Raw genomic sequence first — 14,004 nt, forward strand, 5'->3', positions numbered from 1 at the left:
TGTCCTTGGTGATGCTTTATTAGGCCTGAAAGCTGGTCACCTTGTTTCAGGGGCAACTTCTCTCTGCCCTAGAGAGAGTCTAGCCAGTATTTCCTCATTACTGGGTTAGAGAGAAAGGCCCTCCTTGAATATTAGTGTCCTTTCCAAAAAAATAGTCTTACAGATGCAAAGAAGGCACCAGAGAATCAAAGGGCCAGGAAACATGGTCTCTGGGATGAGACTCGGATCCCCATGTCTCACTTTAGGCTTAAGATCTAATTTCAAGGGACTTCCCTGGTGGCCCAGTGGCTAAGACTCCTTGCTTCCAATGCAGGGCGTCTGGGTTTGATCCCTGATCAGGGAACTAGATCCCCCATGCTGTGATTAGCAATCCCGCATGCTGCAACAAAGACTCGTACAGCCAAATTAAAAAAGAAAAAAATTTTGAAAAGATCTAATGTTGAACTTTTTGCTTGAAACTGGCTGCGTATGCTCTCTATTCCGTGGGCTTCATTCCTCCTCTAATATCTGACTTTTCCAAGCTCTGGCTAACCTCCCAATCAGCATCTTACTTCTGTCTCATCCCTCTCTTTGAAGGGTTACCTGCAGCTCCCCATCCTGACTTACCAGGAACCTCATTAGACTTGGAGAAAGTAGTAAACAGGGTTTAGTGAGGCAGACCCATGTCTTCACCCATATCCTAACCTTGAATTTTGACTTCTGTCTCTAAAAGAAGGTGCATTGCCATTAGAAATATGTGAGAACTTACATGGATTATACGCAAAGTGCCTCATGCTATGTTTGGTCCAGACTGGGCGCTCATCAATTAAGTATCGGTAACTATATTACTATCACTGTGTGAGGGACAGAGGCTGTGACTGCCTCCAAAATCTCCCAGGTCTTGATTCCCCTAGTTGCTCCCCAGTCCTTGCATGGCTTTTTTCTAAGGTTCTAAACATCAACTCTTAATCGGTGGCTCCTAGCTACAATAAGGAATAGAGATGGGACATAGGAAAGAAAGAAGAGAATAAAGAGAGATGGGAGGAGATGCAGGTTAGATCATCCATCCTGTAGGGGGAATTACTCATTTTATTTAAAAAATCATAGTCAGTAAAGAGATGGCAAGGAGAGGCCCCTTTCTTTTTTAAAAAAATAAAGTATCTTTTTAAATTTATGTACTTTTAATTGGGCATCCCTGGTGGCTCAGACAGTAAAGAATCTGCCTGCAACGCAGGAGACTGGGGTTCAATCCCTTGGTCAATAGGATCCCCTGGAGAAGGGAATGGCTACCCACTCCAGTATTCTTGCCTGGAGATTTCCACAGACAGAGGAGCCTGGTCAGCTACACTTCATGAGGTTGCAAAGAGTCAGACAAGACTGAGCGATTAACACTTTCACTTTCACTTTATTTTTAACTGGAGGATAATTGCTTTGCAATACTATGTTGGTTTCTGCTATGTCTCAACATGAATCAGCCTTAAGTAATCATTTTGTCCCATCACTTCATGGGAAATAAATGCAGAAACAGTGGAAACAATGTCAGACTTTATTCTTTTCAGCTCCAAAATCACTGCAGATGGTGACTGCAGCCATGAAATTAAAAGACGCTTACTCCTTGGAAGGAAAGTTATGACCAACCTAGATAGCATATTTAAAAGCAGAGATATTACTTTGCCAACAAAGGTTCGTCTAGTCAAGGCTATGGTTTTTCCTGTGGTCATGTATGGATGTGAGAGTTGGACTGTGAAGAAGGCTGAGCACCGAAAAATTGATGCTTTTGAACTGTGGTGTTGGAGAAGACTCTTGAGAGTCCCTTGGACTGCAAGGAGATCCAACCAGTCCATTCTGAAGGAGATCAGCCCTGGGATTTCTTTGGAAGGAATGAAGCTAAAGCTGAAACTCCAGTACTTTGGCCACCTCATGCGAAGAGTTGACTCATTGGAAAAGACTCTGATGCTGGGAGGGATTGTGGGCAGGAGGAGAAGGGGACGACAGAGGATGAGATGGCTGGATGGCATCACGGACTCGATGGACATGAGTCTGAGTGAACTCCGGGAGTTGGTGATGGACAGGGAGGCCTGGCGTGCTGCGATTCATGGGGTCGTAAAGAGTCGGACACGACTGAGCGACTGAACTGAACTGAACAGGGAGGTAAGATCCCACTTGCAGCCTAAAAAACCAAAACATAAAACAGAAACAATGTTGTAACAAATTCAATAAAGGCTTAAAAATGTCTCACATCAAAAATTTAAAAAAAAAAAGACTCAGGAACTTGAGAACAGGAAAGGCAGCCTGGGTCACAGAAATCTTGGTTCCATTCCCACGTGAGGCACTGGACAGGGTCTCTGTTTCCACAGATCTCAGCTTCCTTGACTGTAAAATGAGATGGTCCCATTGCATTCATTCAACAGACGTTTAGCTTGGGGGCTTCCCAAGTGGCTCAGTGATAAAGAATCTGCCTGCCAATGCAGGAGACAGGAGATGCAGGTTTGATCCCTGGGTCAGAAAGATCCCCTGGAGGAGGGCATGGCAACCCACTCTAGTATTCTTGCCTGGAGAATCCCATAGACAGAGGAGCCTGGTGGGCTACAGTCCATGGAGTCGCAAAGCATCAGACACGACTGAGCGAGCATCAGTCTTAGTCAATCAGTCATACTGAGCGCCAACTGTGTGCAAGGTGCAGTTCTAGGCACCGGGGTGGCAAAGAGGCACCAGAAAGACACGATTCCTGCTCAGGTGTTGGTAGCAGAGACAAACGCACTAACGGACAACCAGGTAACTAAATATGACCATTTCAGTTAATGGTGAGGGACTGGAAAAAGCAAAGCAGAGAAACTGATAGAAAGACGCTGAGACGAGCAGGCTACCTAGGGGAAGAAGGTCAGAGAAGGACTTTGTATGAAGCTGATTCCTGTGTGAGTGGAGTCCAGGCACTTGGAGACCTGGGGAAGGATGTTCCAGCCAGAAAGACACCTCAGGCACTCCTCGTGCTGAAGCAGAAGGGCGGAATGGTCAGCAGGGCCCACAGGAAGGGATCTTAATAGACAAGACTGCCTGTTGAGAGCTGCAGTCTTCACAAGGATGCTGCTGAGGTCACGAGACCCTGGGAAACAAGCACAATAACCCCTCTCTCCCACCTCCCTGGAATCCATGCTAGACCTCCGCATTGGCCAGACGCACCCAGAGGTCAGAGGGCAAAGGAAATCTGTTAATGCCAACCCTATTGGTCCACCTCCTGGACACTGCCTCCCCGCTGTACCCCACCCCAGAGTGGGGGGTTGGACAGAGAAGGCAGGAGGAAGATCAGAGATGAAAAAACAAGATGGTAGAAGATATACCCAGAATGGCCATGATAAGGTGTGTGGTTTAATTCTGTGGACATTAGAAAGCCACTGGGGAGTTTTAAGTAAGGGCATACTATTTTTTTTGTAAGATTTTTTTTTTTTTTTTTTTGGTGTGGACCATTTTTAAAATCCTTACTGAATGTGTTACAATATTGCTTCTGTTTTATGTTTTGGTTCTGCGGCCTTGAGTCACGTGGAATCTTAGCTCCCTGACTAGGGATCGAACCCACACCCCTTGTATTGGAAGTGAAGTTTTGACCACTGGACCACCAGGGAAGTCCCAGTAAGGGGATGCTTTGAACTGATTTATATTAAAAAGATTAATCCAGCTTCTGTGAAGGGAATCAACTTTCCATGGGCAAGACTAGAAGTTGGGAGGATATTTATGAGGTTATTACACCATCAAAATAAAAATTTATGTTGGGGTGGTCTAGCATGGTGGCTGAAGATAAAGAAAAATAAATAGGTTCAGGAAATATGTTGGAAAAAAAAAACCATTTTAAAGGCAAGTTCTGCCATTGCCATGAGATAAAGGAGACCCTTCTCCAACCCTGATGGGAAATAAGAACATACGTACACCCTCAGAGCTGCAAACTCTAGGACCTCAGCACTAGTGCCAAGCCATATGGCTTTTATAGTGCAAAGTGCATGGAGAGAAATGTGCCAGCTCTGTGCTGTCTTTATTTTTAAGGAGGAGAGAGAAAATAAAGAATTTCCCAAGCCTGGCATGTAGAAAAATGATGTGTCTGGTGGACCTGATAAATAACAAATTGTAAAGTCTTCTGGTTTATTGTTGGCATTGTCGTAAAGAACATGCTGTGCTTATTATCTGGTCAAAGGGATTTCATTCTTTGTGATGTTGAAGTGAGTTATAATCTTTACTAAACAAATAACGTCAGTAATTTTTAAATTCCACAGTCATGAATGTTTGTAGAATTTTTTTCCCCTCTTTCTCTCTCTCTTTGATAGTTTTGTCAGATATCAGAAATGCTTTCACTGTGTTCCCAGATGGGGTATCATTTCCAGCTAAAGAACTAAAATCCATCAATGTCTCTAAAAACCCATCAACATCGCTTCAATCACAGGCTGTATCAGTGATGAGCAGCTTAAAGGCAGATGTCATAATACTGTATTGGCCAAAAAGTTTGTTTGGGTTTTCCCAAAAGATGTTACAAAAACCCAAACAAAGTTTTTGGCCAACCTAATACCAATCCCAAACCTCAGGAAGTTCTGATGTTCCATAAATAGTCCTAGGTAGACTATTAAATGTATATTCTTATGGAAGACAGGCCTAGCATGTAGGTGCTCACAGATCAAATAAAACTGTGGAAAAGTTTTTGGCTCATTCTGCAAATAACTTAGAACAAATGACTTAGGACAGTCGAGGGAACTGATCTTTTTTGAGTTTTTTGCAAAATGTATATATTCTAGTAGCTTTAAGAATAAAGGGTGTGTGAAGCACTTCAAGACACAACTGAGGTCAAAGCGCAGCCTGCCTCTAAGTAACTGGACGGTCTTAGTCAAATCACTTCACCTCTGAGCAGGACTGCTGGTACCCAGGTTTGATCCCTGGGTCAAGAAGATCCTTTAGAGAAGGGAATGATAACCCACTCCATTATTCTTGCCTGGAGAATTTCCTGGACAGAGGAGCCTGGCAGGCTACAGTCCATGGGGTCACAGAGAGTTGGACACAACTGAGTGACTCTTTCTCTCTCTCACACACACATACACATGTACATACACATGACTTTGTACACGAAAGTATGTATGTTGTACTCTAGATTCAGAAAACTTTCTGATGACAGTTGATCATTAGCACTTGGCTCCATTCTCTGGCAGGTGCAGTGTGTGTTCAGCTTCAGATGACCAGTCAGCAAACCCCACAGAGCAACAGCAACAATAAGGGGGACTCAAAACTCTTAGAGTTGTTAGTTCTAGCTTCACAAATTTCCACCCAAGCAGATATTAATTTGCAGGGTTTTTTTTTTTTCCTTCTCAAACAGAGTAAGAAGAAAACTTCCAAAGTCTGAATGCCTCAAAACTGAATATCATTCCAATTATTAGAGTTCACTTAAGCATTGGTCATTCCACGTTTGTATTTCCAGTGGAATCTTTAGGAAAAAAACAAACAAACAAACAAAACCTCAGATGCCAGCCAAGACAAACCTGCAACTCAGGGGTCTGACAGCAGCATCCCTGGCAACGGGTCCCCACCTGCAGGACCACAATCAGCTGTGGACAGCTTGGTCTAATGAAACCAGGGTTTAAAGGATGCTGACTTTTTCACTAGTTGGGAATAGCTCTGGCCAGTTTTTCCACAGAAAACAGTTATTCCAGAGTGACCATGGTTCACAGACTCTAATAGGCAGACTTTGTAGACCACGGTGACGGGTGTGAGGCGCTTCTCTGTACCTTAGTTTTGCCTGTGAATGGGTTGGTCAATGAGGAATACATGATCGTCAGTGCAGCCATCACCACCACCTTCACAGCCATCTGTGGGATGGGGGGACTCTCTTTTTTCCCATTCTCAAGTGGGAAACTGCCACTTGCCAGGCTCTGTACTAAGTGTTTTGTGTGTGTGTGTGTGTTAGTTGCTCAGTCATATCCAACTCTTTTCGACCCTGTGGACCATAGCCACCAGGCTCCTCTGTCCATGGAATTCTCCAGGCAAGAATACTGGAGTGAGTAGCCATTCCCTCCTCCATGGGGTCTTCCCAACCCAGGGATGGAACCCAGGTCTCCTGCATTGCAGGTGGATTCTTTATTATCTGAACCACCAGGGAAGCTACCTGAGTGCTTTATATGTATCTATTTACCGATCAGATCCTCTCCATAACTTTTCAAACTGAATCTTCCTGTCTTACAGATGTGGACACTGAGGCACAGAGAACAGAGAGGTTAAGTAACTTGCTCAAAATCACACAGCTCACAAAATGTGGGGCCAAGGAATGACACTCAGGTATCCTACTTCAGAACCCACATCTTTTGCCATGCTGCTAAGCCACTTCAGTCGTGTCCAACTCTGTGCGACCCCATAGACAGCAGCCCACCAGGCTCCCCCATCCCTGGGATTCTCCAGGCAAGAACACTGGAGTGGGTTGCCATTTCCTTCTCCAATGCATGAAAGTGAAAAGTGAAAGTGAAGTCGCTCAGTCGTGTCTGACTCTTAGGCAACCCCATGGACTGCAGCCCACCTGGGATTTTCCAGGCAAGAGTACTGGAGTGGGGTGCCATTGCCTTCTCCATAACTAGCCCTCAAACCATTACCACCCCTGAACACAAGGAAACACCACCAACAGCTCCATGTTCCCATAACCTTTCCAAACCTAAACCTTGGCAGACGTGTAACTTTTACTGACTCTTCTGGGATTCACCTTTGGTCATTTTTAATAAATTTCATTTCAAACACACTGGAAGATACCCCAGCCTCATGTCACGAAAGGCTTCAACACACAGTTACCCTCCTTTAGCTTTAAAAGCTAACGTAACAAAATCCTGGGTTTTATGGATTTTTTTTTTTGAAATGGGTCAGTACCAAGGTCAGTTCGTAATAAAGAATTTTCCAGAAGAAAAGCAGAAATTGGCAACGTACTGTAAGAAAATACTGCATGAGCCAGGAAGCAATGAAGAGATGTTTAAATTTTCCCTGACATGAATACTGACCACCCAGGGGAATAAAGAAAACACCTGTTGAAGCCCCGGGCACGTGTATACCCAGAGACTGAAACTGGAGCAGGCTTCTGAGTCACCTGTCAAACCAGAGGCTATGTGAAAGAGGAAAGAGACACACGACTTAGAGAATGACCTTACGGTTGCTGGGGGAGGTGTGGAGTGGGATGAGGGGAAGAGGTAGTTAGGGAGTTTGGGATGGCTGTGTACACACTGCCGCTGTATTTAAATGGACAACCAACCAACAAGGACCTACTGTAGAGCACAGGGAACTCTGATCAATGTTATTATGTGACAGCCTGGATGGGCGGGGAGTTTAGGGGAGAATGGATACATGTATATGTATGGCTGAGTCCCTTCACTGTTCACTGTGAAACTATCACAACATTGTTTGTTAAGGGGCGATCAGTTCAGTTCAGTTCAGTTGCTCAGTCGTGTCTGACTCTTTGCACCCCATGAATCACAGCACACCAGGCCTCCCTGTCCGTCACCAACTCCCGGAGTTCACTGAGACTCACGTCCATCAAGTCAGTGATGCCACCCAGCCATAAGGGGCTATACCCCATTGCAAAACAAAAGATTTTTTTAAAAATTAAAGGCTGCATCAGCCATTGAGAACAGACATGAAGAAGCCTTGAGCCCTAAGCCCTTGTCTTGCCTCTACCTAGAGGGACAACTTCTCATGGACCAGAGACCCTCTCTTCTGCATCAATTATTTCAGCTGTCACAAAGTGTCTCAAATGACTCCCAGACTGTCTAAACTCAAGGGCCTTAAAAAGTGAAAAGTGTATGTGTCCTTAGAGGGAAAGCAGCATGAAAATTGTGCAATTATAAGACAGGAAAATCTTATGGCAGGAGAGGGATGAAGAAGTGGAACACAGAGGATTTTTTATGGCAATGAAACTACTCTGTATGATGCTATAATGATGGGTCTGTGCCATTATGTGGTTGTTCAGTTGCTAAGTTGTGTCTGACTCTTTGCGACCCCATGAACTGCATCACACCAGGCTTCCCTGCCCTTCACGACCACCTGAAGTTTGCTCAAATTCACGTCCACTGAGCTGGTGATGTTATCCAACTGTCTCACCCTCTGTCACTCCCTCTCCTCCCACCTTCAGTCTTTCCCAGCATCAAGGTCTTTTCCAATGAGTCGACTCTTTGCATCAGGTGGCCAAAGTATTGGAGCTTCAGCTTCAGCATCAGTCCTTCCAATGCATATTCAGGGTTGATTTCCTTTAGGATGTGTCATTTCCTTTAGAACTGTGTCATCTGGGGCTTATCCAAACCCCGAGAATGTACAACACCAAGGCTGAGCCTTAATGTGACCTGTAGACTCTGGGTTATAACGGTGATTCAATGGAAGGTCATCAGTAACAAACTGTAACCAATGCGTCACTGTAGTGGAATGTTCGGTAGGGCGGGTGGGGGGCGGGGGGGAGAACACCATGCACATGTAGGAGCAAGTTGCTTACAGGAAATCTCGGTGCCATCCTCTCGATTTTACTGTGAAACTCAAACTGCTCCAAAAAGTCTTAATAAAAACAAATCTTGCAAAAAGAAGACCACTGATGATCACAGCCCCTGCCTGAACATTGTGTAAGTTTTCGTCTGAGAGTTTCAGGAATCCATTTCTATCAAGCTAGTATGCCTATTCTAATCATATTCATAGGCCTTCCCTGGTGGCTCAGTGGATAAGAATCCATCTGCCAAGCAGAAGACACAGGTTCAATCCCTGGTTCAGGAAGATACCACATGCTTCGGAGCAACTAAGCCTGTGCACCTCCTCTACTTAGCCTTTGCCCTAGAGCCCAGGAGCCTCAACTACTGAAGCCCCCTGCCCTAGAGCCCACGCTCTGCAACAAGAGAAGCCACTGCAAGGAGAAGCCCCAGACCACAGCCAGAGAGAAGCCCGCACAGCCCTGAAGAGCCAGCACAGCCGGAAATAGACATTTAAAAAATCATCTTCATAAAGAGGAATTTTGTGGTAGAAGCATTTAGTGGATTTGAAAATCCCTTGGCTATTTGCTGAAATGATTCAATTTCTTTTTTAAATTTCCTTTTACTGAGAGGAGATGAAGATATTATGGGTTAATGGACCTCCCACCATGAATGGTCTTGCCTGTTGTCATCGCTGATTGCAACAGCACTTGCTGCTGCTGCTAAGTCGCCTCAGTCATGTCTGACTCTGTGCGACCCCAGAGACGGCAGCCCACCAGGCTCCCCCGTCCCTGGGATTCTCCAGGCAAGAACACTGGAGTGGGTTGCCATTTCCTTCTCCAATGCATGAAAGTGAAAAGTGAAGTCACTCAGTCATGTCTGACTCCTAGCGACCCCATGGACTGCAGACTACTAGGTTCCTCCATCCTTGGGATTTGCCAGGCAAGAGTACTGGAGTGGGTTGCCATTGCCTTCTCCAACAGCACTTGGGTTTCCCCCTTTCAGACACTCTCACTTGGAGCCTAGTGATTATAATAGTCAGATGTCAGTTCACCTCTTCCAACTCCCCGAGTAATATTTCCAAAGCAAGAGAAATGTCCTCCCTAGACTACATCCCCGAAAACAAAAAGCTCCCCCTCCCTGATTCACAGCCCTGGAAACCGGGGTGAGACAGAGATGAGGTTTGGAAAGCTCTTGACTGACTGGGGTCCAGGAGAAGTCCATGCTGGCCTGCCTGCTCTGCCCTGCCCAGGTGGTGCGTCTCCGTTCCTTGGCCATAATAGGCATCCAGGGTTAACGAAAGTAGACATGCATGATTTGTAAGGTCATCTGAAGCAGGTCAGGGATTTATGGACCTCCATTCTGTTTTCTGGGGAGCAGGGGAGATGGCAGGCCACGGGAGGAGTTGGGAAACAGAATGTGACCAGTTGCAAAAAAAAAAAAAAAGATTTGGAAGAGAAAGCAGACTCCCACATCAGATCACACTTTATGAACCAGAAGCAGTTTCATCATCTCTGGAAAGTGTGTAAGGTTGTATCAGGCTCTGAATGGAGTGAATCAGAACCAAACAGTCCCTACACCAACCGCTGTTACAATGACTATTTGAAAACCATCATTTAAGATGCCTTGGCAGAGATGAAACCTCTCAGATGTACCCAGAGCCCTCAAGAAATTCATAATATAGTTACAGAAGAGATGATAAAAAAAACCAGAAACACTACTCTATAGACAATAATTCGAACACAAAGTATGTCAAAGGGCAGTTTATAACGACAGGAGTAATACAAGAAAATAGTAAAATAGAACAAAAGGAAAAATATTAGACAATGAGTTACAGATAAATGAAAATGACATTTCTGACTCCCAATAGCTGAGAAACCAGTGAAGAGATTTTCATGTAAAAAAAATAGTGGATAATACTCCTTGACAAATGCAAAACAGAGGTATAAGCAAGCTACGAAAAGAGCAAAGCAAAGAGGGCGTGGTTAATTCTGCCTGGGACTGTCAGAGGTCTGCTGAATAAGGTAACACTTGAATTTCTTTTCATTTCATTGGAGTATAACTGCCTTACCATACTGCATTAGTTTCTGCTATGCAACAAGGTGAATCAGCTGAATGTATACATTTATTCCCTCCGTCTTAAGTCTCCCTCCCACCTGCCCCCAGCCCAGCCCGCTAGGGCATCACAGAGCACACGGATGAGCGTTCTGTGGCAGACAGCAGCTTCCCTCCAGCTCTCTCTCACACGTGGTAGTGGTAGTCAATGCCACTGTCCCGATTCGTCCATCCCGCTCCTTCCCCCTGCCTGACCCACGTGTCCATTCTCTACATCTGCGTCTCTATTCTTGCCCTGCGGATAGATTCGTCAGTACCATTGTTCTAGAGTCCTCATATATGCGTTAATATACGATATTTGTTTTTCCCTTTCACTCTGTATGACAGACTCTAGGTCAATCCACATCACTACAAATGACCCAATTTCATTCCTTTTTATGGCTGAGTAGTATGTAGGGTGTCTCTAGACAAAGGATTCTAGGCATTCTAGGTAATAGAAACAGGAAAGGAAGAAAGAGAGGGAAGACTCAGTGTTTTTAAAATCCTTTGTTACTGTGAGTATACAGAGAACGAAGTAGGAAGAAAGGTAGGAGATAAAGTAAGAGTTAATGGGGACAGATTACATGGGGTTTTCCATGCCATACTTAAGGGTGTGGACATTATCCTTTGGCACTAGGGAGCCAAAGAAGGTTGTAGGCAGGAAGCAGACTGATCCTGCTTATGACTTAGAAATATCACCTTGATGACAACATGGAGATGAATTGGAGCAGGGAAAGAGGAGGGGGGCCACTCAAAAGACACTTGAAATATACCAGAAAAAAAAAAAACAAGGGGTGGGGGCTTGAAGTAAGGAAGAGACATTAGGAGTAAATTAAGGGGTAGCTTAGGAGGTATTTAGGAAGAGAATGGAAAAACATGGTGAAAGATTGGGGATGGGGAAAACACAGGTGTGTGGATGGTGAGCCATCACCCAAGCCAGAAATTCAGGGGTGGATCTCCCCTTCACTTGACAGGAACTGCTGGGAAAGGAATAGTTTCATAGGGAAACTTGGCAAGAGGGAGTACAAGATAGTTTTGTACCTCTTATTTTCAAAGAAACCTCAGTGGAGAAGGCATTTGAGTATATGAGAAAGGACCAACAATGCTTGATCCCCGAGAGAATCTAGAGAGACAAAAACTGCCAAGTGTCTATTGAACACGTAGGTCATTACCTGTCATCTTGGTGCCCCTGCAGAACAGACAATGCAAAGGGGAATTGAGGAGTTTGGACCATATCAATGGCACCCAGCCAAGACTGAATGACAGCCCTGAGTCCAGCTGTGGGCAGTGCACTTCCATCTTCCATACCCTCCAAGGCAAGCAAGTCACAGCAGTGCGACAGGCTTTTGCATGTACCCTGGGCCAGGGACACCATCATGGCTAAAATTCAGCACCAACCAGCCTAATGGAGCTGAGATAGACTGGAGTAGTTTGAGTCAAACACTGTTAGGTGTACAGTTTTGGGTTTTTTTTAGAATTGAGGTGCAGTTGTTGGCTTCCCTGTTAGGTCAGCTGGTAAAGAATCCACCTGCAATGCTAGAGATCCCGGTTCAATTCCTGGGTCAGGAAGATTACCCTGGAGAAGGGATAGGCTACCCACTCAAGTATTCCTGGGCTTCCCCGGTGACTCAGATGTTAAAGAGTCCGCCTGCAATGCAGGAGACATGGGTTCAATCTCTGGGTTGGGAAGATCCCCTGGAGGAGGAAATGAAAACCCTCTCCAGTATTCTTGCCTGGAGAACCCCATGGACAGAGAAGCCTGGCAGGCTGTACAGTCCATAGCATGGCAAAGATTTGGACACGACTGAGCAACTAAGCATAGCACAGTTGATTTACAGAGTTGTGTTCATTTCTACTGTACAACAAAGTAATTCAGATATATGGAGAAGGTGATGGCACCCCACTCCAGTACTCTTGCCTGGAAAGTCCCATGTATGGAGGAGCCTGGTGGGCTGCAGTCCATGGGGTCGTGAAGAGTCGGACACAACTAAGTGACTTCACTTTCACTTTTCACTTTCACTTTTCACTTTCATTCATTGGAGAAGGAAATGGCAACCCACTCCAGTATTCTTGCCTAGAGAATCCCAGGGACGGGGGAGCCTGGTGGGCTGATGTCTCTGGGGTCGCACAGAGTCGGACACAACTGAAGCGACTTAGCAACAGCAGCAGCATATACATATATATACTCAGATATATATATATATATATATATATATATATATACACACACATTCTTTTTATTTATTTTTTCATTATGGTTTATCATAGGATATTGAATATAGCTCCCCATGCTATACAATAGAACCTTGTTGTTTATCCATTGAGTATATAATAACTTAACATCTGCTAAGCCCAACGCCCTCCCCCTTGGCACCCACAAGTCTATTCTCTGTGAGTCTGTTTCTGCTTCATCAGTTCAGTTCAGTTCATTTCAGTTCAGTTCAGTCGCTCAGTTGTGTCCAACTCTTTGCGACCCCATGAATCGCAGCACACCAGGCCTCCCTGTCCATCACCAACTCCCGGAGTTCACTCAGACTCACGTCCATCGAGTCACTGATGCCATCCAGCCATCTCATCCTCTGTCATCCCCTTCTCCTCCTGCCCCCAATCTCTCCCAGCATCAGAGTCTTTTCCAATGAGTCAACTCTTTGCATGAGGTGGCCAAAGTACTGGAGTTTCAGCTTTAGCTTCATTCCTTCCAAAGAAATCCCAGGGCTGATCTCCTTCAGAATGGACTGGTTGGATCTCCTTGCAGTCCAAGGGACTCTCAAGAGTCTTCTCCAACACCACAGTTCAAAAGCATCAATTCTTCGGTGCTCAGCCTTCTTCACAGTCCAACTCTCACATCCATACATGACCACAGGAAAAACCATAGCCTTGACTAGACGGACCTTAGTCAGCAAAGTAATGTCTCTGCTTTTAAATATGCTATCTAGGTTGGTCATAACTTTTCTTCTAAGGAGTAAGCGTCTTTTAATTTCATGGCTGCAGTCACCATCTGCAGTGATTTTGGAGCCCCCCAAAAATAAAGTCTGACAGTGTTTCCACTGTTTCCCCATCTATTTCCCATGAAGTGATGGGACCAGATGCCATGATCTTTATTTTCTGAATGTTGAGCTTTAAGCCAACTTTTTCACTCTCTTCTTTCACTTTCATCAAGAGGCTTTTTAGTTTCCTCTTCACTTTCTGCCATAAAGGTGGTGTTATCTGCATATCTGAGGTTATTGATATTTCTCCTGGCAATCTTGATTCCAGCTTGTGCTTCTTCCAGTCCAGCGTTTCTCATGATGTACTCTGCATATAAGTTAAATAAGTAGGGTGACAATATACAGCCTTGACGCACTCCTTTTCCAATTTGGAACCAGTCTGTTGTTCCATGTCCAGTTCTAACTGCTGCTTCCTGACCTGCATACAGATTTCTCAAGAGGCAGGTCAGGTGGTCTGTATTCCCATCTCTTTCAGAATTTTCCACAGCTTATTG

Source organism: Ovis aries, chromosome 11, assembly GCF_016772045.2.
Source record: "Ovis aries strain OAR_USU_Benz2616 breed Rambouillet chromosome 11, ARS-UI_Ramb_v3.0, whole genome shotgun sequence".
Lineage (NCBI taxonomy): Eukaryota > Metazoa > Chordata > Mammalia > Artiodactyla > Bovidae > Ovis > Ovis aries.